The 23,955-nt window shown below is 40.5% G+C and overlaps 1 long non-coding RNA gene across 2 annotated transcripts in view; it reads left to right on the top strand.

Annotated features, from left to right (window-relative positions):
• The first annotated feature begins 2,882 nt into the window (after window positions 1-2,882).
• The window catches only part of LOC115276662, a 90,380-nt gene continuing 69,307 nt past the window's right edge, over window positions 2,883-23,955 (top strand). For both annotated transcript variants that reach the window (XR_003902047.1, XR_003902045.1), the window contains exon 1: window positions 2,883-3,139. This is a non-coding gene — a long non-coding RNA (uncharacterized LOC115276662). The remainder of the gene's footprint in view (window positions 3,140-23,955) is intronic.

Raw genomic sequence — 23,955 nt, 5'->3', positions numbered from 1 at the left:
GCAGCGGCAGTATATGCAGCTAACAGATGACTCCTTAACAGGTCTGTGTCTTGTTCCTTGGTAAATGCCAAGATTTCTTTCTAGACCTCAATGCTTCATTGTTTCAATACTGTTTTCTTGCAGTCTACTGAAATCTTCCAAGAATTCAGCCCTACCTCCCAGCCCCTCCTCAGACTGCAGTGTGCACATGCCACCTACAGGCATAACAGGATGCTGGTTTTCTCCAGGGCAGCCAACAGAATCGCTTAATGCCCTGCCATCCCTAAAGACAGACGCTAGAAGACAGAGTGGAAGTCGAGGGAAAGGCAGGGGATGGTTAGCACAGAAACTAGGGACACTGAGAAAGCCATCGGAGGGGAATAAAGGAAATGGCAACCGAATGGGAGAGAAGAAAACAGAAGTGTCAACCACATTAAATGAAGGGCTGGGAAACATAGGAGAGTGTATTGGTTACAGACTGGAAGCCAAGCACGGCTTTTCCTTAAAGCCAAACCATAGGTGCTCTGATAAACGGTTAGCATGCAAAAGGGAATCTTCCAGGAAAATGAACCTGGAAACACAACACAAACAAGACTCTACGTATTCCACAGCAAACTTTGCCCCAAACCCATCAGATCCCACTGCTCTGTTTCTGGTGCTCACACAATACCTTCTTAGCTTAAAATAACCTGCAATCCCACCTCAGGGAAGCCTGTGATGGAAGGAGCTGCTAGAAAAAACACTTCGGTTTCCCCAACCCCTATGTTCACGTAGAAGCTTCAGTAATCTCTAAGCCACGACCCAAGTGAAACAAGTCTGCCAATGATGAGCTTTCTCGGACTTAAGCACTTCACTATTATTTACAAGCTTTCTTTCTCCCTTCATGCGTGTGCTTGTTGACTGGCTAAAGGATAAGATACCCACAATCATATTTTCACTTTTCACTTAGAAAAAAACATCTACCTTCCCCGTGGCCACTACTACATCATTCCAGAAGTGCCAACAGGAAATGTGGTATGTTGGAAAACTGCGGATTTTGGATTCTGGCAAACAGTCCTGAGTTTAAATCCTAGCTCCATAAGTGATCAGTGTCTCTTAATCCTACTTTCCTCATTCATTAAAAAGAGAGAGAGAGAGAGAGAGAGAGAGAGAGAGAGCGAGGGATGGGATGGGACACCTGGGTAGCTCAGTCAGTTAAGTGACCAACTCTTGATTTTGACTAAGGTTATAATCTCATGGTATGTGAGTTTAAGTCCCACATTGGGATCTCTGCACTAACGTTGCAGAGTCTGCTTGGGATATATTCCCTCTCTCTCTCTCTCTCTCTCTCTCTCTCAAAATAAATAAACTTAAAAAAGGGGGGGGGGTGGAAAAGTGAGCCTTACAGTACTTGCCTATCTCATGGTACAGAACTAAATGGGGGATAAAATACCTTAAGTGCCTGGCCCAGAAAAGGTAATTATATATCTCCGTTATGTTTCCTGCTCTTCCTAATTTATATGAAAAATGCAAAAACTCTGAAGCACTCATTCTCTTTGTTTGCCAAGCTTTCCTGGGAGCCTTCTATATGCCAGATACAGCCCTTACTGTATGGGTGTGGCTGCCTCTGTCCCCGTGGAACTAAGGCCAAGGGAAGGGGGTGGGGGCAGAAAGGAAACAGCTACCTGATAAATTAATGAGGGGGTGGGGCTTGAATAAAAGCAAAAGGGCAAAAGAAAATGAACCTAAATTCAGAGCACTGCTTGTAACCATGTAAGGCAGACCCTGAATGGGTTTAATTCTGGACTCCACCACTGGGCAAGTCTCTGAAATTCCCTGTGCCTCCCTTCTCTGTGTCTTTGGTAAACTAGAGATAATCATAATTCCCCACTGGGATACTGAGAAAAGTGAAAGCTAACACCCCTTCCTAGAGCTCCCCCCCTTCTCTGCAGCAGTCACTGCAAATCCACCGCTTACATTTCCATTTAGCCTCCAGGCATCTTGAACTGCCCCCAAGGAAGCCCTTCAGAGGAAACCCAGTGGTCATTATCAATAACCAAAAAAATAAATAAAAATTTAAAAAAAGCTGACATTCCTCGCCCCAGGGTAGGACCTGACTAGCTGAAACTTGCAGACCCAGTTACCTATGGCAGGTTTTCAGGGGTAGGCTCAGGACCAAGGACTGACAACAGAAAACCCAGCACTTCTTAAAGCTACGGCCCTCTCCCAAGGGAGGCTGACTGGAAGGAAAGAGCTGGGGCTCACTGATTAGAATTACCCGTTTCAACCCAGATGTATCTGCTTCACAGTTTTCATTCCCCGACATGGGCGCCAGAAGAACCTATATTGGTTCAGCTGAGGGAGCAGCCCTTGGAGAGAAAGGCTGGCCTGAAAGGAACAGGAAGTCCACGGTCTGGGAAACCCCTCCGGGTGGCGGGTTACAGGCACCATTGCATAAGCCACACACCTGAAGGTCCTCGTGCATTACAGGACCGTGCAAAGGTAAATAGCTGTGGCAAGTAAGAAATCTTGTAGCCAAGGGGTCAGTCTCTCCCAAGGATTTGAATTTGAACGTGAAATGTTAAATAAAGGTACCAGAAAAGCATGTTTTCCTTTTCTCCCACTTCCACCCCAAACGAAACAAAAGGGAAAAAAAAAAACCTCTTAAAGCTTATTTTAAATAAGAATGGGCACAAGAAATTCTCAAATCAATAATAATAGTAATAATAATAAGTTACTTCTTAGCCTGCCCCTTCCGGACCAGAATCGCCTTCTCCGTAGGGCGGTGGGCGCAGGAGCAGGTAGGTGGGACCTGACTCAGTCCTAAAGAGCAGCAAGCGTGCGTGGCCAGGTCACCATGGAAACCGCGGCGGCGGCGGGGCGGATCCGCGGCGGGTGGGCGGGGTCGGGCAGTGGCTGCCAGAGGGCTGCAGTGGGAACAAAGCTGTGGATTTCTGGGTTCCCTTGAGCCCCAAGAGCTGGGCCTCTCCCCAGGACTCGGAAACAGAAAGTTGCTTCCCAACTCAGAATGTCCATATTTCTGCCAGATGATCAGAAGCACCTGATTCGAAACCAGAATCTGGCGTAGAAACCCAGACCCCAGGAACCCACTCCTGGCCTGCTAAATCAAAATCTGCGCAGCGAGGACCCAGAATCTGGATTTAACCAGATATTATATGAGGTAGGGAGATTGGGAGACACTGGGTTCGCCTCTTCTTCTTTCTCAACGCTCCCTCCTCCTTCCCATACACACATCACCTCGTAATGATAAAAGAATCTGCACTCAATTTCCTCCCTAGCGGCTCTCAAGGTTGGTGGGGAAGTCTTGGAGGTGGAAATGCAGCGCACATTCAGTTCCTCAAACTCTAGTGAGTGTAAACTGATTGAAAGCGTCGCTGCTTGTCGTGGGTTTCCCACTTGGGGGCAGCCTAGTCCTTTGCTCCCCTTCATTCCGCAAAACAGTGGCCCGTGTGTTTATTTCAGTTTATTTTTGCTGCAGTCTCGTTAATATGAACCGTTCTAGAAAACCGAGTTTGGATGCAGAGAGAGAGAGAGAGAGATGGCTGCTTAGGAGGAATCGGGCAGTAGCAGAGCCTGGGGCTCAAATACACGAAGCTCGTAGCTTCCGTTCCTGGTTTACATGTAGGGTCAGAACAAAGAACCTGTGCCTGTAAAGCAACGTTCTCCTTAAGAATAATACATGCGCACAGGATGACAGATTTCTCATCTCATCGAGCCCTATCCTTTATTGGACTGTTGGATGGGACCTACGGATTGATGTCTGATTAAGTTTTGGAGTGATGGTGGGGTTCATGGAGTCACGGCCAATAAAGAATTCTTGAAGACATCTTTGGTGCAAAAATAGTGATTTTATTAAAGCACAGGGACAGGGCCCATGGGCAGGAAGAGCTGTCCGGGGACCACGAGGAGAGTCTGGTTATATACTATGGAGTTGGTGGGAGGTGAAGTCCAGGGAAAGTTTCTAGTGAGATTTTCATATGCTAAAGAAGACTCCCAGGATACTGGAGGTCTAGCTACTGTCAAGCTAAAGTGGTTTTTCCCTCTAGCAAAGACCTTAGAGGTTTCCTGGAGAAACTCAGCCTGCCAATCTGCTGCAGGTTTTAAGGAAATTTAATTCTGCCATTTCCTTCTGTCTTTGTTTCCCAAGTCAGTGCAGACTGATGAGGGAGTGTGGGGTAAACTGAGGGCAAAATACAGGCTAACAGCACCCTACACCCCAGCCAGGGTGTAGTATGTGTAGTATTTCTCCGACACTCCTGGCTAGCCAAGAACAAAGGAAAAGGGTTTAAGTGCTTGCCTTGGTAACATGGGAAACCTAGGCAAGTGAGAAATTAAATTCCCTTACTGCCTATAGCCCACTGACAAGTCCTTGAAACTGAGTGACCTCCCTCTAGGAGCTCAGCTGTCTCAATGGTAACACTGCTGGGGGCAAAAGAGAATCTTGGCTTAACATGAGCCCAACCTCAAGGATCCTGTAAGTCCACTTCCTTTATCTCAACTGCCCCGAGATATGTGCTGGCAATCATACTACAAGTTTATGGTCCCCTGATATATATGAAGGGTCTCATGACTGACATTTTATTAAACGGTAATAAATGATGTTTCCCTAGCAAGAGCTAGCCCGCCAAGGTCCTGGAAACCTTGCTTCCAAAATACCTTAGAGACTTACTCAATCCCTAAACGCCTCCCAACCTGAGGGTAGGTAATGAGTTACCCATCCTGACCCCAGATCAGCTCTTCCTGCCCACGGGAGCAGTGTGACCTCCCCACAAAGTTTGTGGAAGTAGGACGGTACAAAGCTGTTGGACACTTCTGGTTTTTTAGCATGGCGCTGGTAAAATAGATTAGGGCTGCCTACTTTCGGGAAAGGAATGGCATCAGTCATTTGAGAATGAGGGAATAAAGAATTAAATTGCTGGGCCCGGGGCCGGGGGGATGCACCTAGGTGGCTCAGTCAGTTATTTAAACATCAGACTTTGGCTCAGGACATTATCTCGTGGTTCCTAAGTTCGAGCCCATCTGGCTCTCTGCTCTCAGCGCAAAGCCTGCTTGGGATCCTCTGTCTCCCTCTCTCTCTCTGCCTGTCCCACACTTGCTTTTTCTCTCTCTCTCAAAAATAAATAAACATTAAAAAAAATTGCTGGGGAACATGCCAATGGGTATGTTTCAGGCGCTTGATATTTATTCCTTGCAACCACTCTCTGAGATACTGGTTTATCTCCATTTTAGAGACAAACTGACACAAATTACTCCAAGATTGTGTCCAACCTTCCGTAGGCAGGAAGTGACAGGGCTGGAATTCAGAGCCAGATCTTCCTTAGTACGTGGCAGGACCCAGGCGTAGCACCAGGGTAGCCAGCAGGGCTTGGGGAGAACAACAGGTTTTATTTTTGTCAGCTGAGTAATTAATGGTGAAAAACGGAAGTAGAGAGCAATCAGCTCTCAAATAGCAGAAGAAATCCACAGTGCCAGCTTTTGATGGTGGGCAAGGGGTAATCTTTCCTCAAAATACATATGGTTCAGGAAAAAATTAGAAAATTCATTGAAATAGCATCAGAGCAGTGACTTTACGTCCAATAAAATTTTCACAGAGTCAGGGTGGAGAGTCAAGCTTGACTTTGGATTTCTGGTTTCATTGAGTGGGAGAAGGTAATGCCATTAGTCAGGCTTAGCAACAGATGGAGAACCAGGATTTTTTAATTTAGCAGAAATTTTTGTTTTAGTTTGCATTTTCTTTTTTTTGTAATTTTTTAAGGTTTATTTATTTTTGAGAGACACACACAGAGAGAGTGGGGGAGGGGCAGAGAGAGAGAGGAAGATCAGAATCTGAAACAGGCTCCAGGCCCCAAGCTGTCAGCACAGAGCCCAACTCGGGGCTCCAATTCACGAACTATGAGATCATGACCTAAGCCAAAGTTGGTTGCTTAACCCACTGAGCCATCGAGGTGCCCCTTGATTTGTTTTTTCAATCTTGTTTTGGTGGAAAGGGAATCAGTTAGCCTCGAATAGAATGAACCCAAACCCAAAGACCCTGTGAGCTGTTTAGGTAGACCAAACACAGGTGTGAAATTGGGTCTCCATGCTGGGTTATACTAATTTGAATTCCAGGTGCTACTTAAAATCGTTGGCGCAATAGTATCAGTTGCAGAGAAAATGTTTTGTGGAGTAAATAGGGCAGACGTTTTTTAGGATGCCAGAGGAGAAAGAGATTTTGAAGGTAGCAGAGATCGGCCTTTGAACTTTTTCTGGTTTCCAAGTTTTTTGCCATTCTCTCTACATGGCAAAGCTATTTTACCTGCAACATAAAGAGTCTAAATGGCAGAAGAACAGAGGGATGTCTTCGTGCTAAGACTCCGTTTCTGGAGGGATTCTTGGGTGGCTCAGCCAGTTAAGCGTCCGACTCTTGATTTCAGCTCTGGTCATGAAGTTTTTGGGGTGATAGTGGAGTTTGTGGGGTCCAGAGCCAACAGCCAAGAATGAATTCTTGAAGACATCTTTGGTGCAAAAAGGTGATTTTATTAAAGCGTGGGGACAGGACCCGTGGGCAGGAAGAGCTGCCCAGGGACTATGAGGAGAGACTGGTTATAGACTATGGAGTTGCGGGGAGGTAAAGTCCTGGGGAAGTTTCCAGTGATATGTTCATATGCTAAAGAAGACTCCTAGGATAGTGGAGGCCTAGCTAGTTTCAGCCTAAGGTTGTTTTTCCTTTAGCAAAGCATTAGCATTAAGACAGTAGGGAGTTCCTGGAGAAACCGTTTACTCTGTCTGCCTCAGGTATTTGTCAGTGGGCCGCAGGTTATAAGGAAATTGAGTTCTATCGGCCACTTTCCTTCTGCCTTTGGAGGGGTGATGTTGAAGCTCCAGGAAACAGAGTCTACAGGTTTCTGTAGATTAGACTGTTGATAAGAGTGCCTTTTTCTTATGATTTACTAAGATATTTGTAAGTAGTTGGAGACTTAGGTCCTGCAGGACTGTGCCCTCTATCAGTTAACGCTTTGTTTTTCCCCTTTCCTTTATTCCTGGCAGCCAGGGGTGCCTAGGAATATCACACACATCCCACCTGGGGGTGGGGGTGGGGATGTTGCACCTGTCGGCTTGCGTTATGCACCCTCATCAATGACGCTTAACTAAGCATCTGACTCTTGATTTCAACTCTGATCATAATCTGGCAGTTTGTGGGTTCAAGCCCCAAGTAGGGCTCTGCACTGACAGCTCAGAGCCTGCTTAGGATTCTCTGTCTCCCTCTTTCTCTGCCCCTCTCCCACTTGTGTTTCTCTCCCTCTCTCTATCAAAAATAAACATTGGAAAAAAAAACCCTCAGTCTCTGGAAAGCATTGTGAATTTTTAGAAGCCTAAGAAACTTGTCTCTCTCCTGTTTTAGGTTCCTAGTCAAAGAAAGGCTGAATCCCTGAAGTGAATGAATCAAAAGTTAAAAATAACATAAGAGTCTGTGCATTGAGCCTGCTCTTAAATGTCTGCTATTGTGCGTAGTCCTGGAGGGCTCATATGGAAAGCCCGTTTCAGCACAACAGAGATGCTTTCTGGAGCTGGGAAGGCTGCCAGGTCCTGATGCAGGGCTTCTCCCACTCTGGTCAGGCACGTCTAGAATGTCTTTCAGTCTCCAGAGTTAGCCAGACTCAAAGAACGCGTGTCCAGGGAGAGAGAGAGAGAGAGAGTTAGCCCGCAGTCAGTGTCCCTGTGTGAAACCGAGTAAGAAGTACAGCTGAAACGTGAGGATCAAAGATTAGAAGCTGGCCGAGGCTCACACAGTCAGCTGCTGAAAGAAGAGGTGTGGAGCCCTCCGCTTTCATGTGTGCTTATGACGATTAACTAGCAGGTGTCCGAAAATACCCGACAGCTCTCGGGCTTCAGCAGCTCTTTGATGACAGGCATACCCAGTGTTCAAAAAAGTTGATTCCCAAAGTCGTTTGTATGTCAGCTGTTTGAACCTGGAAATGCGTGCTTCTCGGGACGGGGCCTCTCAATGTTTTACCCTTGTAGGCATTCATTCATTCTGTGGTCAGTCACCAGCACATATTTAATATTGTGTGACCCGTAGAGTGTGAAACATATAGTAGTGAACAAGCAGGCAAAAATCCTAGCTACCGTGGGACATATAGTCTAATGGGAGGGGACAGACAATGAATAAGGAATATATAAGGTAAGCATGTTGTAGGGGCACGTGGGTGGCTCAGTCAGTTAAGGGTCAGACTCTTGATTTCAGATTCAGATCTCACAGTTGTGGGATCAAGCCCCGCATCAGGCTCCATGATGACAGCACGGAGCCTGCTTGGGATTCTCTCTCTCCCTCCCTCTCTGCCCCTTGCCTGCATGATCGTGCATGTTCTCTCTCTCTCAAAAAAAAAAAGACATTAAACAAATAGAAAAGCATGTTATATATTAAATAGTGACAAATACAAAAGAGAAAAGCAAGAATGGGGGGGGAACATGCTGGGGCATGTGGCCTCATTGAAAAGGGGACATTCAAGAGCTGGAAGAGTTAATTGTGCAGATGTGTGGAGAATTGGCATCCAGGGCCACGGGGAAAGCAAATGCCAAGGACCTGTCGGGGGAACATGACCTCATGTTGAAGAGCAGAAAGGAGGCAACGCGGCTGGAGCTCACTGAGCAGGTAGGAGAGTGATAGGAGGTGGGATCGAGAAGCAGTGGGGAGCCTGGTTCTGCCATCTTTCTATGCCTTTGACTTGTTTCTCTGACCTACGAGGCTGTTGGAGGGTTTTGAGAAGAATGGTATGCTCTGACGTCTTAAAATACTGGCATGTAATTCACATAGCATTACATTCACCCATTCAAAGTATACAGTTGAGTGATTTTTTTTAGTCCATTCAGAGTTGTGACCATCAGCACTCTATAATTCCAAGACCTTTTCATTCTCCGCAGAGAAGCTCTGTGTCCGTTGCTCATTCTCCCCATCTTCCAGGTCCCTGGAAATGACTAACCTGTTTTCATCTCTGTCGACTTGCCAATTCTGGACATTTCACAAAATTAAGTCCTACCCTATGTGCTCTTTTGCATCTGGTCTCTCTGTCACCTGGCATATTTTCAGGATTCATTCGTGATCTGCCATGCATCAGTACCTCATTCATTTTTCATGGATATACCACATTTATTTATCCATTCATCAGTTGAACATTTGTGTACTTTCCACTTTAGCACTGTTGCAAATAATGCTATTATGATAAATACTGATGTGCTGATGTGCTGACTTTTTGTGTATGAATATATGTTTTTGGTTTTCTCAGGTATGTACCTAGGAGGGCAATTGCTGGGTACTATGGTAACTGTTTAACTTTTGGAAGACCTTGTTTTCCTCAGCAATGCATGAAGCTTCCAATTTATCTCTACAGCCTCACCACCTTTTTTTTTTTTTTGTAGCCATTCTAGTGGGTGTGAGGTGGTATTTTATTGTGTTTTTTATTTTCATTTTCTAAAGACAAATGATGTTGAACATCTTTTTATGTGCTTGTTAGATATTTGTATATTTTCTTAGGAGAACTATTCATATCTGTCATTTTAAAATTTGGGTTGTGTTTTTATTGAGTTGAAAGCTTCTTTGTATATTTTATATACTAGATTCTTATCATGTCTGATTTGAAAATATTTTCTCCAGTTCTGTGGATTATCTTTTTTACGTTCTTCATCATGTCCTTTGAAGCATAAAAGTGTTTAATTTTGATGAGTTTCAATTTATCCATTTTTAAAAATTTTGCTGATAATGCATTTAGTGTTATACTTAAAAACCATTGTCTAATTCAAGGTCACTAAGATTTATGCATATGTTTTCTTTTTTTAACTTTTTTTCTGTTTTGTTTTTTTTTAATTTTTTTTAATGTTTTATTTATTTTTGATACAGAGAGAGACAGAGCATGAGAGGGGGAGGGGCAGAGAGAGAGGGAGACACAGAATCTGAAGCAGCTCCAGGCTCTGAGCTAGCTGTCTGCACAGAGCCTGATGTGGGGCTCGAACCCACAAACATGAAATCTGACCTTAGCCGAAGCCGGCCGCTCAACCGAATGAGCCACCCAGGCGCCCCTGTTTTTTTATTTATTTTTGAGAGACAGAGAGAGACAGCGTGAGCAGGGGAAGGTCAGAGAGAGAGAGATACAGAATCTGAAGACAGGTTCCAGGCTCTGAACTAGCTGTCAGCACAGAGCCTGATGCAGGGCTCGAACCCAGAACCATGAGATCATGACCTGAGCTGAAGCCGGACACTTAACCGACTGAGCCACCCAGGGACCCCACATATATTTTCTTTTAAGAGTTTTATCGTTTTGGCTCCTACATCTAGGTCTTTGACCTTAATGTTCATTTTTCACACAGGCACACACACAGACACACACAGACACACACAGACACACACACACTACAAGTGGGGGAGGGGCAGAGAGAGATGGAGGCAGAATTTGAAACAGACTCCATGCTTTGAAGTGTCAGCACAGAGCCTGATGTGGGGCTCGAACTCACAGACCATGAGATCATGACCTGAGCTGAAGTCAGATGCTTAACCAACTGAGCCACCCAGGCGTCCCGAGAAGAATATGTATTCACTCTTTTTTAAATGTTTGGAAGAAGTTGCCTGTGAAGCCATCTGGCCATGGACTTGTTGGGAGACTTTTTATTACTGATTCAATGTCTTTGCTGCTTTTAAGTTTTCTATTTCTTCCTGTTTCAGTTTTGGTAGTTTATATGTTTCTAGGAATTGATCTGTTTCTTCTAGATTGTCCAATTTGTTGGCATGTAGTTTTTCATTATATTCTCTTATAATTGTATTTCTGTGCTGTTGGTTGTGATTTTTCCTCTCTCATTTGTGATTTTATTTGTGTCCTCTCTCTTTTGGATTAAGTCTGGCTAGGGGTTTGTCAATTCAATTCATTTTTTTTGAAGAACTAGCACCTAGTTTCATTGATCTATTCTACTATTTGTTTTTAGTTTCTATAGCATTTCTTTTGGCTCTAATCTTTATTTCCTTCCTTTTGTTAGCTTTAGGTTTCACTTGTTGCTCTTTTGCTAGCTCCTTTAGTTGTAAGATTACTAATCTGTTTTCTATTTGCTGAAGTCTAGTTGACAGCCAACATTAGTTTTGGATGCACAACTTAATGATTCAATAGTTAATATATCAGGAGATGATCACTGTGATAAATCAAGCTACCTTCTATTATCCCACAAAATAGTTACATATTACTAACTGTATTCCCTATGCTGTATATTTTTTTCTCATGTTTTATTTATTTTGTAACTGGAAGTTTATACCTTTTAATCACCTTAATGTATTTCACCCACTGGCCCACCATGTTTCCTGGATGTTCCTGTATCTATGAATCTATGTCTCTTTTTTTTATTTGTTTTGTGTTTTAGATTACTCATATAAGTGAATCATATATGTCTTTATCTGACTTATTTTACATAGCATAATACTGTCTGTTGTTGCAAATGGTAAGATCTTATCTTTTTTATGTCTGAGTAATATTCCTGTGTGTGTGTGTGTGTGTGTGTGTATGTGTGTGTGTGTGTAGAATCTTCTTTATTCATCCATCAAATGATGGACACTTAGGTTGCTTCTCTGTCTTGGCTATTGTAAATAATGCTGCAACATACATAGTAATAAATATATTTTTTAACTTAGTGTTTTTATTTTGTTCAGATAAATACCCAGAGAAGGAATTATGACATCATATGGTAATTCTATTTTTATTTTTTGAAGAACCTCCATACTGTTTTAATAATGGCTGTACCATTTTGCATTCCTGTCTACCTGCATGATGATTCCCTTTTCTCCATATCCTCACCAACACTTGTTATTGTCTTTTTAATACTAGCTATTCTGACTGCTGCAACGTGATATCTCATTGTGGTTTTGATTTGCATTTCTCTAGTGTTTAGTGATATTGAGCATCTTTACACGTGTCTGTTGGCTACCTGGATGTCTTTTTTTGGCAAATATACATTCAGGTCCTCTACCTATTTTCTTATTGGACTCATTTTAAGTTGTATGAATTCTTTATTTTAGACATTAACCCCCTTGTCAGTTACATTATTTGCAAATATTTTCTTCCGTTCCATACATTGTCTTTCCTTTTGTTAACAGTTTTCTTCACTGTTAAACAGCTTTTTCATTTAATGTGGTCCCATTGTTTATTTTCCTACAGTTGCCCTTGCCTGAAGAGACAGATTTTTTTTTTAAATTCTGCTAAGACTGATATCCAAGAGCTTACTATCTAGGTTTTCCTCTAGGAGTTTTATGGTTTCTAATCTTACCTTTAAGTATGTAATCCATTTTGAGTTTATTTCTGTATATGGTGTAAGAAAGTGGTCCAATTTCATTCTTCTACATGTACTTGTCCAGTTTTCCTAATACTATTTTCTGAAAAGACTGCCTTTTCCCCATTGTATGTTCCTGCCTCCTTGTGGAAGACTAACTGACCATATAAGTGTGATTTTATTTATAGAATACATTCTGTTCCATTGATCTATGTGGCTTGGTGTTGTGTTGTTTTGTTTGCCAATTTCATACTCTTTTGATTACTATTCCTTATAGTTTGAAACCAGGGAGCACGATACCTCAAGCTTTGCTCTTCTTTCTCAAGATTGCTTTGGCTACTTGGGTTTTGTTTGTTTGTTTTGGTTTGTTTGTGGTTCCACACACATTTTAGGGGTTTTTTTTGGTTAATATTCTGTGAAAAATGACATAGGGATTACATTGTATCCATAGATTGCTTTGAGTAGTATGGGCATTTTAATAGTATTAAAGCTTCCAATCCATGACCACAGTATACCTTTACATTAATTTGCATTATCTCTTATTTCATTCATCAATGATGTGGACTTTTCAGAGTACTGATCTTTTACCTCCTTGGTTAAATTTATTCCTAGGTATTCTTTTTGATGCTTTTTCTTTCTTTTCTCTTTTTCTTTTTTCTTTCTTTCTTTGAGGTCTGATTGCTGTGGCTAGGACTTCTAGTACTACATAAATAAAAGTGGCAAGAGTGGGCCTTGTCTTGTTCCTGATCTTAGAAAAGCTTGGAAATTTTCACTATTGAGTGTGATGTTAGCTGTAGGTTTGTCATTGTGGCTTTTATTATGTTGAGGTATGTTCCCTCTGTACCCTATGCTGAGAGTTTTTATTATAAATTGATAACAAATTTTATCAAATGATTTTTCTGCATTTATTGAGATGATCATATTATTTTAATCCTTATTTTTGTTACTGTGGTGTCTCGTGTTGATTGATTTGTAGATACTGAACTCTCTTGCATCCCTGGAATAAATCCCACTTGGTCACAGTGTATGATCCTTTTAATGTATTGCTGAATTAGGTTTGCTAATATTTTGTTGAATTTTGCATCAGTGTTCATCAGGGATATTTTTCTGTTATATTCTTTTTTTGTAGTATCTGTGTCTATTTTTGGTATTAGGGTAATGCTAGCCTCATAGCATAAATTTGGAAGCATTCCTTTCTCTTCAATTTCTGTAATAGTTTCAGAAGGATAGTTAAGTCCTCTTTAAATGTTTGGTAAAATTTATCTGTGAAGCCATCTGTTCTGGGCTTTTATTTGTTGGGAGTTTATTTATTACTGGCTTAATTTCATGACTGTATTTGGTCTATTCTATTTTCTATTTATTTTTGATTCAGTCCTGGAAGATTGTATGTTTCTAGGTATTTGTCCATTTCTTCTAAGTGGTCCTATTTGTTGGAATATATTTGTTCCTAGTAGTCTCAGATCTTTTGAACTTCTGGGTTATCAACTGTAAATTCTCCTTCATTGCTGATGCTTTTGGGTCCTCTCTCTCTCTCTTAATGAGCCTAGATAAAGGTTTATTATTTTAACTTTTCCAAATACTACCTCTTAGTTTCATTGATTTTTTTTCCTTTGTTATTTAGATTTTATTTTATTTATTTCCACTCTCATCCTTATTATTTCCTTCCTTCTACTAACTTTGGGCTTGATTTGGTCTTTTTTTTTCTGTTAGGTATAAATTTAGGTTTTTTAAAATATATTTTTGTTTGTTTGCTAAGGTGGATCTGTATTACCATGCACTTCTTAGAACTGCTTTTGCCGCATCCATTACATATTGAGAAATATTTGTCTTCCCTTAAATTTGTCTAAAGGTATTTTTTAAATTTCCTATGTTTTAGTCATTGACTCATTAATTGTTTAGTACCTTGTTTTTTGTATTTTTCCAGCTATAGCTCTTGTAAGTTATTTCTAATTTCATACCATTGTGATCATAAAAGATATGACTTCAATCTTCATAAATTTATTGAGACTTATTTTGTGGCCTAATGTGGTATTTAACCTGGAGAATGTTGTTTGTGGATTTGAAAAGAATGTGTATTCTGTTATTTTTGGGCAAAATGTTCTGTATATATCTGTTAAGTCCATACAGTTCCATGTGTCACTTAATGTCTCTGATTCCTTGTTGATTTTCTGCCTGAATGATCTATCCAGTGACATAAGTATGGTATAAAAATCTGCTACTATTGTATTGCTGTCAATTTCTCCCCTCTTGTCTGTTAGTATTAACTATGTCTTTAGGTGCCCCCATGTTGGGTGTATAGATATTTAGAAGTATGATATCCTCTTGTTGGATTGGTCCCTTTATTGTTGGGTAATGTCCATCTTTGTCTCTGTTACAACCTTCCTACTCTCTTGTTACAACCTTTGTTTTATTTGTTTTTTACTGAAGTATAGTTGGCACAATGTTACATTAGCTTCAGGTGTACATGGTAATGATTCGACTCTACATTATGCTATATTCACCACAAGTGTGGCTACCATCCATCTGTCACCATACAACTCTAGTATAGTAACATTGACTGTATTCTTTGTGTCGGACTTTTAATACCCGTGACTTATTGTGTCTATAACTGGAAGCCTGGACTTCCTATTCCCTTTCATTCATTTTACCCCCCACCCCAGAGCAGGTAAATACAGGAACCGCATGTTCTCTATATTTATGGCTTTGTTTCTGCTTTTTTATTTCTTCCTCTGTTTGACTTACTCACTTAGCATACCTCTAAAGCCATCCATATTGTCTCAAATGGTAAGACCTCATCCTTTTTTCTGGACAAGTAATATTCGTGTGTGTGTGTGTGTGTGTGTGTGTGTGTGTGTGCACGTGCGTGCGCATGTGCGTGTGACATTTTCCTTACTCCCCCAGTTGTGGACACTTGAGTTGCTTCCATGTCTTGGCTATTATAAATAACACTGAAATGAATATAGGGGTGCATATGTCTATTTAAATTAGTGCTTTAGTTTTTTGGAATAAATACCTAGTAGTAGAATACTGGATTGTGTGGTATTTATAGTTTTAATTTTTTGAGGAACCTTCATACTTTTTTCCACAGTGGCTGCACTAATTTACATTTCTCCCAATAGGGCATATATGTTCCTTTTTCTCCACATCCTCACCAACACTTGTTATTTCTTAACTTTTTGATACTAGCTATTCTGACAGGTATGAGGTGATATCTCATTGTAGTTTTGAATTGCATTTCCTTGTTCATTAGTGATATCAAGAATCTTTTTGTCTGTCTGTTGGTCTTCTGTATGTCTTCTTTGGAAAGATGTCTATTCAAATCCTTGACCTATTTTTAACTAGATTATTTAGGGGTTTTTTTGGGGGGTGTTGAGTTGTAGGAGCTGTTTATATATTTTGGATATTAACCCTTTATTATATATATCATTTGCAAATATTTCCTCCAATTCAGTAGCTACCTTTTAGTTCTTTTGATGGTTTTCTTCAGTATGCAAGAAGCTTTTTAATTTTGTGTAATACCAATAGTTTATTTTTTTGTCTCCCTTGCCTGAGGAGACATGTCTAGAAAAATCTGTCAAGGCCAATGTCAAAAAAGATTATTGCCTATGTTTTCTTCTAAGATTTCTATGGTTTCATGTCTCACATTTAGATCTTTATTTTTTAATTAAAAACATTTTTTAATGTTTTATTTATTTTTGAGAGACAGAGACAGTGTGAGCAGGGAAGGGTCAGAGAGAGAGGGAGACACAAAATCTGAAGACAGGCTCCTGGCTCTGAGCTAGCTGTCAGCACAGAGCCTGACGCGGGACTCGAACCCACAAACCGGAAGATCATGACCTGGGCCAAAGCTGGACACTCAACTGACTGAGCCACCCAGGCGCCCCTGGGTCTTTATTTTGAGTTTATTTTTGTGTATGGTGTGAGAAAGTGGTCCAGATTCATTTCTGCGTGTAGCTGTGCAGTTTTCACACACTTCACTGAAGAAGCTATTTTTCCCCATTGTATATTCTAGCCTCTTTTATCACAGATTAATTCACTATATAAGCATGAGTTCATTTCTGGTATTTCTATTTTGTTTTATTGATCTATGTGTCTATTTTTGTGCCAGTACCATACTGTTTTGATTGCTATAGCTTTGTAATATATCTGAAATCTGGGAGTGAAACACATCCAGCTTTGTTCCTCTTTCTTAAGATTACTTTGGCTATTCGAAGTCTTTTGTGGTCTCATGCAAAGTTTAGGATGAATTATTCTAGTTCTGTGAAAAATACTATTGATAGTCTGGTAGGGATTGCATTGAATCTGTAGATTGCTTTGGGGAATATGGGCATTTTAACAATATTCTTTCTGTCCATGAGCATAGTACATATTCCCATTTGTTTGTATTACCTTAAATTTATTTCACCAGTGTTTTATAGTTTTCAAAGTATAGGTCTTTTATCTCCTTCATCAAGTTTATTCCTAGGAATTTTATTCGTTTGGTGCAATTGTAAATGAAGTTATTTTTTAAATTTCAATTTCTGCTACTTAGCTATTAGTGTATAGAAACACAGCTGATTTCTTTATATTAATATTGTATCCTGCAACATTACTTAATTTATTTATTCTAATAATTTTTGTTGGAGTCTTTATGGTTTTCTTTTTTTTTAATTTTTTAACATTTATTCATTTTTGAGAGACTGAAAGATACAGAGCATGGGTGGGGAGGGGCAGAGAGAGACACACACAGAATCTGGAACAGGTTCCAGGCTTCAAGCTGTCAGCACAGAGCCTGATGCAAGGCTCAAACTCACGGATTGCAAGATCATGATCTGAGCTGAATTCAGACGCTTAACTGACTGAGCCATTCAGGTGCCCCTTGGTTTTCTATATATAGTATCATGTCATCTGCAAACAGTGACAGTTTAACTTCTTCCATTTCAATGTGTATGCACCTTATTTTCCTTGTGTGATTACCATGGCTGGGATTTCCAGTACTATAATGAAGAAAGGTGGTGAGAGTGGCCATCCTAGTCTCATTCCCAATCTTTGAAAAACATATCTCTGGTAATCATCATTGAGTATGATATTAGCTGTGGATGTTTCATATAGAGACTTTATTATATTTAGGTGTATTCCCTCTAACCCCACTTTGTTGAGAGTTTTTACCATGAATGAATATTGAATTTTGTCAAATGCTTTTTCTGCACCTGTTGAGATGATCATATGATTTTTACTCTTAATTCTGTTAATGTGATGTGTTACTTTGATTTGGGGATATCAAACCATATCTGCATCCTCAGAATCAATCCCATGTGATGATGGCAAATGATGCTTTTTAGGTGTTGTTGAATATGACTGGATTGCTAATAATGTTGTCAAGGATTTTTGCATCTGTGTTCACCTGGGTTACCTGTTCTTTTCTTTTTTTAGTGTCTTTATATCAGCTTTGGTATATTTGAAGGCTTTCTTTCCTCTTTTGTTGTTTTGGAATAGTCTGAGGAGAAGAGGTATTAACTCCTTTTTATTTTTTATATTTTTATTTTTTTTTCCATAATATTTTATTGTCAAATTGTTTTCCATACAACACCCAGTGCTCTTCCCCTTAAGTGCCCTCCACCATCACCACCACCTCGTTTCCCCTTTTTAAATGTTTGGTAGAATTCACTTGTGTACCCATCTGCTCCTGGACTTTCAGGTTTGGGGAGGTTTTTTTTCTTTTAATTACCAGTTCAATTTCATTACTAATCAGTATTTTATACCAGTTCTTCTGATTTAGTTTTAGAAGATTGTACATTTCTAAGAATTTATTTCTTCTAGGTCATCCAATTTATTGGCCTATTACATTTTTGCAGTAGTCTCTCTAAACCTTTGTATTTCTGAAGTATCTGTTGTTACTTCTCTTCCATTTCTGATTTTATTTATCTGGGTGCTTTCCCTTTTTTTCTTGATGAGTTTGGCTAAATGTTTGTTAAATTGGCTTATCTTTTCAAAGAACCAGCTCTTGATTTCATTGATATTTTCTAATTTTGTTTCTTTGTTATGTATTATCACTCTTTATTATTTCCTTCTTTCTACTAACTTTCATCTTTTTCATTTTATAGTTCTTTTAGGTGTCTGGTTAGATTATCTGAGACTTTTATTGTGTCCTGGGGTAGGCTTGTATCACTATGAATTTCCCTCTTCTGCTGCATCCTAAAGATTGTGAGCCTGTGTGTTTTCATTTGTCTCAAGGTATTTTTTGTCCTTTATTTATTTGTTGTTGACTTACTTGTTTCTCAGTAGCATATTGTTTAGCCTCCATTTGTTTGTGTTGTTTCTTGCTATTGAGTTTTAGTCTTATATTGTTGTGGTCAGAAAAGATGCATACTAGGGATTCCAGTCTTTTAAAATATATTGAGACGGATTTTGTGGCCTAACATGGTATCAATCCTGGAGAATGTTCCATATGCACTTAAAAAGAATGTGTAATCTGTGGGTTTTGATAGGATGTTCTGTATGTATCTAAGCCTATGTGGTCTGTAATTGAACTACACATTATTCTTTCCTTATTGATTGGCTGGCTGGATCTATCCATGTGAGATATTAATGTTCCTGACTATTATTATATCTTTATGTATTAATATTCGTTTTGTGAATTTAGGTGCTCTGATGTTCCGTGCATAGATATTTACTCTTGTTATGTCCTCTTGTTTGATCCTTTTACCATTATGTAATGCCCTTCTTTTCTTTTGTTATAATCTTTGATTTAAAGTCTCTTTTGTCACTTAAGTACCACTACCTCAGCCTCCCCCCACCCCCGACTTTTATTAGTAGGGAGTAATTTTTCTATCCTTTCACTTTCAGGCTGTATATATGGATCTTTACATCTGAATTGAGTTCTTGTAGGCAGCATATAGATGGCTTATTGTTGTTTTGTCAATCCATTTTATTACCCTATGTCTTTTGATTAGAGCATTTACATCATTTATGTTTAAAGTAATAACTGATAGGTTTCTGAACCTGGATGCCTGTTTCCTTCCCTAGGTTAAAGAAGTTTTCAATTATTATTTCTTCAAATACATTTTCTGCCCCTTTCTCACTTCTCCTTCTGGGACCCTGCAATGTGATTACTTGCTTGATGTTGTCCAAGAAGTTCCTAAACCTATCCTCATTTTTTAAAAACTCTTTTTTCTTTTTGCTGTTCAGCTTTAGAGCTTTCCATTACCCTATCTTCTAGATCACTGATACATTCTTCTGCATCCCCCAACCTACTATTGATTCCCTCTGGTGTATTTTTCATTTCAGTTATTCTTCAAGTTTGGTTCTTTTTTTTTCTATTTTCAAGTTATCACTGAGTTGATCCTCACTTCCCACCATTCCAGTGAGCATCTCTCTGACTGTTAACTTTAAGTTCATCAGGCAGGTTGTTTATCTGTTTTATTTCATTCTTTTTGTGAGGTTTTTGCCTTTGTTTGGAGCATATTTCTCTGTCTTCTCTTTTTGCTTGCTTTTCTGTGCTTTTATGAATTACATGGAACTGCTAATTCTCAACTTGAAGAAATGGTCCAATGTAGACTCTGTGTGCCTAGTGATTTTGACTGACTAGCTCAAGTTAGGGCTGTTGTGGGCTGATTTTTCCTTGGCACTCCATACTGGAGCCATCTTGGTGGTTGGCCAGAGCCAAAATGAGCACAACCTGGGGCAATCACAGGGCTTGCTGTGCAGAGGGCACCTGGCAAAACAGCTGAAGCAAAAGTGGGCATGGGCTGGAGTGGTACTGGCTCTCTGTACTCCGGAAGTATAGCTGAAGTTTTATTGTGTGCAACTTGGGCAGCCCTGGGGCTCTCTGTGCAGAGGGCATCCTGGCAGGATGGCTGAGACTGAAGAGGGAGCTCCCACACAGCTCCACACATGGGCCCCCTGGTGGGTCTGCTGAACAGGGGGTTCTAGGGCAGTTTGCACAGGACACGCTCTTGTAGGGCAGCTAGAGCCAAGGCAGACAGAGCCCAATGCAGTGGTTTGGGGTGCTCTGCAGAGGGGGCACCTTCACGGGGTGGCTGGGGCCAAGGCAGGTGCAGCCCAGGGAGTTCTGGGGCACTCTGCACAGGGAACATCCTGGCAGTACAGCCTTTGTTTTGATGTCTGTTTTGTTTGCTGTAAGTATTACCACCTCAGCTTGCTTTTTGTTTCCATTTGCATGGAATATCTTTTCCATCCCTTTGCTTTCATTGTATATGTGTTTAGATCTGAACTGTGTCTCTTGTAGGCAGCATACATATGAGTCTTGGGTTGTTGGGGATTTTTATCCATTCAGACACCTAATATCTCTTGAGTGGAGCATATATTCCATTACATTTAAAATAAAATTTCCCTGGTAATTTGACGACTTTCCTTAATGTTATTTTTTGTGTATTTATTACATGTATTTGTTTTGTGGTGTCATGAAGTTCACATACAATGTCCTGTGTATACAGCCATCTATTTTATGTTGATAATTACTCAAGTTCAAGTGTGTTCTAAAAGCAATTCATTTTTAGTCCCGGCTTCCCCTTTTTAAGTTTTTGACATCATATTTTATAATTTATTATTTCATGTATCCCTTGACTAATCATTGTAAATCTATAATATTTTACTACTTTTGTCTTCTATACTACCTAAAGTAAAAGGGTATAAGTGTATAAGGTATAAGTATAGGTAGTTTATCTGCTACCTTTACTTTGTGTTTCTCTTTTCCAGGTTTTTTTCTAATTTTCTTATTTCTCCTAACAGTCTTTAACAAGTTCTTTTAACATTTCTTGTAAGGCTGGTCTAGTGTCGATCAACTTTTTTAGCTTTTGCTTGTCTGGGAAACTCCTCCTCTCTCCTTGAGTTCTGAGTGATAACCTTGCCAGTAGAACATCATTGGTTGTAAGTTATTTCCTTTTTGTGCTTTGAACATACCGCGCCATTCCCTTGTGGCCTGTAAAAACTCTGCTGAAAAATCAGCTGGTGGTCCTGTGCGTGTTTCCTTGTATATTGCTCTTTTCTCTGTTGGCATTTTGCTTATAATGTGTCTTGGTATGGGTCTCTTGGTTCATCTTATTTGGGACCCCTTGTGTGATTTCTGGACTTGGATGTCTGTTTCCTTTGCCAGTTTAGGGAAGAGTTCAGCCATTATTCCTTCAAACATGTTTTGTGTTCCTTTCTTTTCCTTCTAGAACCCTAAAATGTGAATGTCAGTACACTCTCAATGTTGTCCCAGAGGTCTTTAAACTATCCTCTCTTGTTAATTCTTTCTTCTTTTTGCTGTTCTGATTCACTGATTTCCACTATCCTGTCTTCCAGACTGCTGATCTGTTCTCTGCATCACCAAGCTATTTATTCCCTCTAGTGTATTCTTCATTTCAGTTACTGTATTCTTCAGCTTTAATGATTCTTTTATATTTTCTGTCTCTTTGTTGAAGTTCATTGTTTCCTCCATTTTTCTACCGAGTTTAGTGAGCATTTTTATGACCATTACCTTGAACTCATTATTGGTAGTTTACTTATCTCTGTTTCATTTCATTTTTTCCCTTGAGGTTTGTTTTGTTCTCTAGAATGGAACATATTCTTTTGTCTCCTCATTTTTCATAAGTCTCTTTTCCTAGGTACTGAGTAGATTAGTTAGGTCTCCCTGACTTGAAGGAGTGGTTTTATGGGTCCTATGGGACCTGGTCCCCCTCCCCCTTGTCACTAGAGCCAGGTGCTGCAGGGACGATGCCTGTGGGAGCTGCGTGGGCGGGGTCACCATTGGTGTGGAGTTGCTAGTGTGCAGGACTGCCTCCTTGTGTGACTGTGTGCCAGGTTTGGCCACAACTGCCAAGGGCATGCCAGTGCTTGTCGCCTGTTTGTCTAGCTGTGAGGCCTGGTTGTGACAGTTTTGGCATGCTGGTGGGGTAGGGCAAGCCTTAGGTGCAGCTTCCTGCAAGGTCTAGCTATAACTGCTGTAGGTGATCGAGTGTGCCAGGATGGCCCCCTTGGTGGGGGCAATTAGAAGAGACTTTTACCCTAGCCATGGGCACTTTCCAAGAGTGGCCAATCAGGAAGCCACTTGGGAGGGTCTCTGGTGTTGGTTGAGGGTACACACAGAGGGCATCTGCCAGGTGTGGCATTGCTGGAAGCCACTTGTGAGGGGCTCCAGTTGGGTAGACTGGTTGGGTGAGGTGAGTCTGTAAGGGGAATGCTGGGGCAGGGAGAGAGGTAGTAGCATAGTAAATGGAGAGTCTCAGAAATGTTGCTCATCAGTGCTGGCCTCACCAAGTGGGCCAGGAATGGGAAGAGAAGGGGAAAAAAGGGGAAAAATTGGTGCCCAGTAGTGCCTTCACCCCAGGAGACCATTCCAATAGATCCCTACTGCTATAGCATGTGCCCTAAAATTAGTCAGTGGATTTCCTTCACCTGTAACCTCAGGGCTTGTCAAACTGGGACTCAGAGCAAACGAGATGATACATACACATTTTAAGAATGGAGTTTCCCCATATGTTTGCACTCATAGGTCTAGCAGGAAAACAAGAGAGACCTAATGGAGAACCAGGGGGAGCGGAGGAGGGAAAGAGAGTTGGGGAGAGAGAGGGATGCAAAACTTGAGAGACTATTGAATGCTGAGAATGAACTGAGGGTTGAGGGGGAAGGGGGAGGGGGGAAAAGAGGTGGTGGTGATGGTGGAGGGCACTTAAGGGGAAGAGCACTGGGTGTTGTATGGAAAACAATTTGACAATAAAATATTATGGAAAAGAAAAGAATGGAGTTTCCCACTGCTTTCTAACTCCCTGTGCCAAGTCCCCTTTGGTTTTCAAAGCCAGATATTACAGGGCTCATCCTGCCTATGCAGGACCGTCAGGTTGTGAAGCCCAACATGGGGCTCAGTACCCTTATTCATCAGGGAGGGTCTCTACAGTGGTAATATCCCTGCCTTGTGTGTGTCGCTGACTATACCACATTTCCTCCCCTCCTGCCTGTCTGGATGTGGCTCTCTCTTAATATTCTTAGTTGTGTGTGATCTTTTCTGCTACCCTTGAGTTCACTCTCAGAGATAGTTCTTGTATATGTAGTTGTAGACTTGGTGTATGTGTGGGAGGAGGTGAGCCCAGGATCTTCCTACTCTGCCATCTTGATCCTGCCCCCATCTGCCTTTTAAGTGAAGTGCCTTAGTCCTCTTATACTTAATATAATCCCTAATAACACTCTTGTCTGCTACTTTCCTGTTTCTTTTCTGTCTTTTATAACTTTTGTTGTTCTCTTCCTCCTTTATTGCCATATTTTGTGCTAAATAGTTTCTAGTATACCATTTTAGTTTCCTTCTAATTTCTTTTCCTATATATCTTTTCAGTTATTTTCTTAGCAGTTGCTGAGGGTGTTACAGTTAACATCTCAATTTATAACAGTCTGGTTCATATTAATAGAAAGCTATGAATAAATAGCTTACTTATATTTAATATTTACCTATTTATGATTATTAGTTTCCTTAGGTACATTGGAGTAGCCACCTAGTGTATTTTCATTTCAGTATTAGGGACTCCCTTTTAATATTTCAGGGCTGTTTTGGTAGCAAATTCTGTTTGGGAATGACTTAATTTCTTCATTTTTTATGGTAGTTTTGGTGAGTATAGAATTCTTGGTTGATAGACTTTTTCTTTCAGTACTTTGAATATGTCATTCCACTGCATTCTAGCTTCCATGTTTTCTAATGAGAAATCAGCTATTATCTTAAGTATCCCT

The sequence above is a fragment of the Suricata suricatta genome, chromosome 13 (genome assembly GCF_006229205.1).
Source record: "Suricata suricatta isolate VVHF042 chromosome 13, meerkat_22Aug2017_6uvM2_HiC, whole genome shotgun sequence".
In the NCBI taxonomy this organism is placed as follows: Eukaryota; Metazoa; Chordata; class Mammalia; order Carnivora; family Herpestidae; genus Suricata; species Suricata suricatta.
Note: the sequence above shows the minus strand (reverse complement) of the source record. Positions and strands in the feature narration are given on the sequence as shown.